The sequence below is a fragment of the Dermacentor silvarum genome, chromosome 1 (assembly GCF_013339745.2).
Source record: "Dermacentor silvarum isolate Dsil-2018 chromosome 1, BIME_Dsil_1.4, whole genome shotgun sequence".
Classification (NCBI taxonomy): domain Eukaryota; kingdom Metazoa; phylum Arthropoda; class Arachnida; order Ixodida; family Ixodidae; genus Dermacentor; species Dermacentor silvarum.
Genome location: NC_051154.1, coordinates 423,373,058 through 423,379,124, shown reverse-complemented (window position 1 = coordinate 423,379,124; position 6,067 = coordinate 423,373,058). Strand labels below are relative to the sequence as shown.

General features: G+C 48.3%; 1 protein-coding gene across 1 annotated transcript in view; it reads left to right on the top strand.

Moving 5' to 3' along the window:
* Positions 1–6,067, top strand: part of LOC119437635 (60S ribosomal protein L34-like) — a 262,305-nt gene that overhangs the window by 18,265 nt on the left and 237,973 nt on the right. The window lies entirely within an intron of this gene.

Genomic DNA, 6,067 nt, shown 5'->3' with positions numbered 1-6,067 from the left:
TGATGATGATGATGATGACGATGCCTGAAATTAGACGCTGGCCTGACCACTGGCTCTGCCGCTTGTACCCGCCGCGTATTTCTATTTGCGCCCACGTACAGCGGTCGACCGCTGGCGCCACACGGCCGGTACGCGTGTACCGGCCGTGGTACAGTACGTGTATTAGTAGAACGCCGTAGCAGGGGGGACCGCAGGTGCCATATCGCCATAAAGATGAAATTCGCGTACTGCAATTGCTAGTAGGGTACAGCGTTTGACAGCTGGCGCCACGCTGCGCCGCTCGCGCGTACCGCGTTTCTAGGTGGTTTCTTTCGCCGAGAGCGCTTGAAGGCAATCATATGGTTCGCATGAATGCAACCTTCGCAAGCGTGGCTGTATGGCTGAGTGGAAGAAGAAGAAGCCGCTTCGAACGGCCGTGTTCAAAATGTGCTCTGCTGGTAACAGCGCATCGGCCCTAGGCCGAGGATCTCTTGCACCGTCTACCGTTACCGGTAATTACAAGATCGTTCTTCCTCGTTTGCCATCGGGAAACACCGTTCTCAACTCAGTGTTCCTACACGCGGACCTCGCTGGTCGGCCGTACCGCGCCCCGGATTTTCGTGATGCCCTGCTCTAGGTGCTCGATACCAAGGACATTCTCGGAGCAGGCCAGTATCAGAAGAGCCATCTGTGGCTCGTCACCTGTGCCAACAGCCTTTCCAAGCAGAAGCTCGTCGATAAAGGTGAGCTACTAATCAAAGGACTCAAGTGCCTTGTCATCGACCCAGAAAGCCGGAACATCAAAATGAAGCTTCTGTGGCTTCCTCTTCACCTAGAACAGAAGCGTATCGTTGAAGCGTTGGAACCATATGGCATGGTGCAATCCATAACCAGAGAAATGTGGCGTTGCGAAGGCATGGAGAGTTGGCAGATGACCAATCGTGATGTAGAATTCACGCTCAAAGAAGGCCGCTCTACCAGTTCCCTCCCTCATCTTCTGACGATCTTCGGACATCAATGCTTACTTTTGATTCCCGGACGACCTCCCTTGTGCCTTCGATGCAACAGAGTAGGGCACATAAGAAGACAGTGCAAAACACCACGCTGCGCGAAGTGCCACCGTTATGGTCGTAACGCAGAGGCATGCGTTGGCACGTATGCTGACAAGCTTCGTGGCAGTAAACCGGTGGACGATGACACCATCGTTAACCACCTCATGGATGTAAGTGAGGTCGTAGATGCCTCTGGCGAAGCGCCTGCTGAAGACCACCGGGCTGAAGAAGTGCAAATATCGACAGCTGCGGACACAGCTACAGCGAAGGTTACTGAGAGAGAGAGAGAACAACTGAAGAACAAACAGTGACTAACCGTGAAAAGGACCCTTGTGCAACGTGGGCCGAATCACCACCTTTTCGGGACCAGCTTCATCCTGCCGAGGATACTGAAATGACTGAGACATCAAAGAAGCGTCCAGCGCCGGTAGATGGTTTGGAGTGCTCTGGGAAAGAGCCAAAGGTCGCCGCAGCTAAGGCGAAGAAACCCCTTCATGGAGCCCCTGTGAGTGCAGATGCCGCTGCAGTTCAAGAAGTTGCTGCAGCTGCGACACCTCAAAGGGATGGGACAGGCAGAACAAAGGTAGCAGCGCTACGTGTAGGCGCTGCGCCTCAGTAGTGGAATCATGGCGGGCGCCCTTCCAGGCGCGGATCCAGGGGGGATGTCCGGATGTCCTGACCCCCCCCTTAAAATTTCTGCATCGCCCCCTCGCTGACAGGGGGATGGCCCTGTCGCAAAAAAAAAAAATAATGTGGCCACCAGCATTCTTCAAAAGTATTTTTCGCGAGTACCAGTGGTATCAGCCATGCATAGAAGTAAAGCTAGCTCGCTCACAAGCTTAGTTGTATTCCGTAGGAGTGTGGTGTCGCGAAGTTGCCGTCATTATTTTTTCTCATGAACACCTTGGACCTCCTTACGCCTGCCGTGCCTTACTCGTCCCGTCGGTGGCGTCGAATGAACGAGGGGACGTCCCTTTTGCCAAACACGCCGAGGTCCGCTCGAGCGCCTTCGTGCCCGATTAACTTAGTTTCCCCTTGGGGTGTCAACGGTTGCCTCATTGGCTGTCATCGGTTCCGCGACCAACCTGCTTAATGAAAGAGATCTCTTGCTGAAGTGTTCATATATACATAATAACAACTAACAGCTAAAATAAGAACTACGCATAGGCAACTTTTTTAACTGTAGCACTCATTCTGATCACAGTTACACGTTGACAATATCCAGTACGAGCACAGTACCGTTCGTACGCTACAAGTTTTTCATTGTAACTTCGCAGTTTTATTGTCGTACATTAAGCATAGGAGGCTCAAGCCCACCAGATCCGTTTGTTTGAGTCGGCGTTCTCGCGGAGCGGGGCGAAGTGGGGGAGCGTGACGTCAGCGGGCAACGCCAGCGCGCGGGCCTAGGATGGCGTCGCGTGGTTAGAGAAACGGGAGCAGATGCGCGCCTTGTGTAAAAGGATGACGTCGCGTGGGAAACAAAACATGAAGACGCTGGCTCGCGCTCTCGCCTACTATGCCACATCCTTATTCTTGTAGGTGGCGTCGTGAGTCTTTATATGCGGTGATTCGCATATCGTAAACAGCCAGCGCAGTGGTTGCTGCGTTGGAACGGACCGTTACGCCCGTATTCAAGAACGTCCCTCTAGTCAACACACCACCACGACTCAAGAGAGAAGATGGCACCGCCATCCCTCCAGAGAAGTGGTCACTGAGCTTCATGATCATTCACGGGAATTCATGAGAATTGTCGCGTCTTTATTCTCGATTATTCTGCGCAGTACGAGAATTAAAATTTGGAGTCTGATATCTCGGAGCACGGACACGTTAGAATAATTCTTCCGACTGATACTGTGTAGAAACTCGACTGTCTCTAAGTTTTCAATATAAACATACCCACTTACTGCAGTAAACAAAAAATAATTGTTCAATTTTAGTTAATTGGACTGCTCACACCGATAATTATCATCTCACTTTGTGCCCCCTTAGCCACATAACTTATTTGCACAGGTGGTCTTCGCATGCCTCCCAGTGCCTAATTTAAAGAAAACCATAAAGCTTAGTTTTGAACCCCCTGTATTATCAGGCGCAGCCGCCAAGCACATGGCTGTATTGGGTAACGTCCTTTTCCTATAAGCTCGGAGAAACCGATACCTGGCTTCGCTACAGGTCTTTTCCCTCTTTCTGGGGTTTTACGTGCCAAAACCAGTTCTGATTATGAGGCACGCCGTAGTGGAAGGCTCCGCATTAATTTTGAGCACCTGGGGTTCTTTAACCTGTACTACAACGCAAGAACACGGGCGTTTTTGCATTTCGCCTCAATCGAAATGCGGCCGCCGCGGCCGGTATTTGATCCGGCTATCTCGTGCTCAACGCCTGAGCTGACTGAGCCACCACGGAGAGCTACAGGTGTTGCTTTAGCCGTATAAAACGCGGGCTTATCGTGAGGAAAAACGGTAAATTTTGGTAAATAAGAAAGACTGCTATCATCATCATCACCATAATCATCATTGACAGAAGCTGACCCCCCCCTCAGAAATAACGTGGATCCGCCCCTGCGCCCTTCCCTTAACGTTTGGAACACTGAATGTCCGTGGCTTACGTAGTAAGCGACGGCAGGGTCAGTTATTACACTTGTTGCGTAGCCGAGCGTTAGATGTTATTGCAATTCAGGAAACAAAAATTGAATCCGATGACGACACAGCGGCTGCTGTAGCTCCATTTCTTTTGGAGTATGAAGTATGTGTCAGCCACGTGATTGGTGTCTCTGGAGGATGTATGATATTTGTGAGAAAAACGCGGCAATGCAACGTGTTGGGACTGTGCACTGATAGGGAAGGGCGCCTTGTATGGTGTGATGTCAATATGGATAGTCATGTTTGGAGGTTTCTTTGCGTGTATGCGCCACGTAAGGCACGCGACCGGGAGGACTACTTTCTCTCATTGACCCAGCACTTACGCAATGACCGTGTATTAGTTGTCTTAGGTGACTTTAATTGTGTGTGTAGTGGTCAGGATCGGTCGTCTACAAGGCAACGCCATGATACCAGCGCTGACGTTTTGAATGCCATGACATGTGACTACCAGCTTGTTGATGTAGGGGATCATGAAAAGGTCCCTTTTCGCTACACACATTTTCAAGGTACATCTCATGCAAGGCTTGATCGGATTTATGTATCTTTACCTATCCTCCCTAGACTATACGGCTACAGTGTGCACCCTGTGTTCTTCAGTGATCATTGTTTGGTGTCGGTTTGTTTTGGCAACCGGCAGTGTCAAAGTTCGCGAATGAACTGGGATTTATGGAAAATTAACAATCAGTTAGTCTTACATAAGCCTTTTCTCAAGCGCGTCCCGGAAGTTCTTATTGACGTTTCAAGTCGTAATTCTTTATCTGTCTTTGCGCAGTGGGAGATATTCAAGCAAGAAGTTAAAATGATAGCCATTGAAGAAGCTTCCATATTGTCTTTTTAGAAAAAAGGAAAATATAAAGAGTTGTGCAAGTTGCTAGATACGCTACACGAACTTGAATGCCTGCATCCTGGCAAGTACATTGAGGACATTTACAACGTTAAGGCACAAATGCAGACAATGGACACTGAGAGATACAGAGGTGCACTAGTTCGAGCGCGTACTCGTCGGTATTTGGAGCAACAGCCTTGTAGTCGTTCGCTTGGTGATGAGCGTCAGCATGCTCTGTCGAAGCAAGTTCTCGAGATAGAGTATACCGGAGTGATTGTTAATGACCAGGATACAATAATGAAAGCGTTCACGGATCATTACGAGAATATCTTTCAGTCTCATAAAGCAATTAAGAGTGAAGCTGTAACGGAAAACTTTATTTCATTGCTGCCACAGCTCAGTCAAGAAAAATGCGATGACGTTGATAGAGACATAAATATCAAGGAAGTGGAAGCAACCATTGCTTCGCTAACTAAAGGCAAAACTCCTGGGTCTGATGGCTTGAGTGCGGAATTTTATCAATGTTTCTGCTCTATATTGGCTCCCTTTCTGCTTAAACTGTATGAAGAAGCTTACAGGATTGGATACCTACCTGCCACGCTCTATCAAGGGCACACAGTACTTATTCCAAAAAGCAGTGATGTAACAAAATTGCAGAAAGTTGAGGGATATCGCCCCATATCACTTTGCCACGTGGATTACAAAATATTTGCTAAGATATTAGCTAGTCTTCAAGAAGTAATTCGATCATTGGTGGGAGACCATCAAACATGTGGCATTAGAGAAAGATCAATTCAGACAAATATCCACGTTGCACGGTCTGTGCTAGAGTGTGTGACAGACAGTGCGGGTCAGGTTGCAATAGTTCAGGTTGATTTGGCAAAGCATTTGATAAAGTTAATCACTGCTTCTTGTTTAGTGTTTTAGAGCACATAAACATTGGATCTCTTCTTTTTAAAGGCATCTCCATGTGTTATGCTAATGGCACAATAAGGCTAATAGTCAATGGTTGTCTATCTGAATCTATCCACCTCAGGGCATCAGTAAGACAAGGTTGTCCCTTGTCACCTCTATTATTCGCTTTGTACTTGGAACCGCTTTGTGCACGAATTTTGAAGGATCATACCTTTCATGGGTTCAGATTGTTATCCAATGAGATCCGGGTACTTGCCTATGCAGATGACATAGCATTCTTCTGTGCTGACAAGAAAAGTGTGGAGACTGCCCTTGCCATAACGCAGCTGTTTTGCTCAGCTTCTGGTGGAACTGTGAACTTTGAGAAGAGTTCCGGATTTTGGTTCGGTCAATGGTGTACAATGCCAACTCACTTCGCAGGTATTCAGTGGAGGCAAGACTTTAGGTACTTAGGTGTACCCCTCTCTCAATATCGCAATAGTAATCCTCACTGGTCAGCGGAAGTTGCAGAAGTACAACGTAAGGTTAACAACTGGCAGGGGCGGCAGTTGTCCATATTTGGCCGAGCTGAAGCTTGCAATCTGTTTCTAGCAGCTCGACTTATGTATGTCCTGCAGGTATTGCACTGCTCGCGACTTAGGTTGCAAGCTTTCCATCGT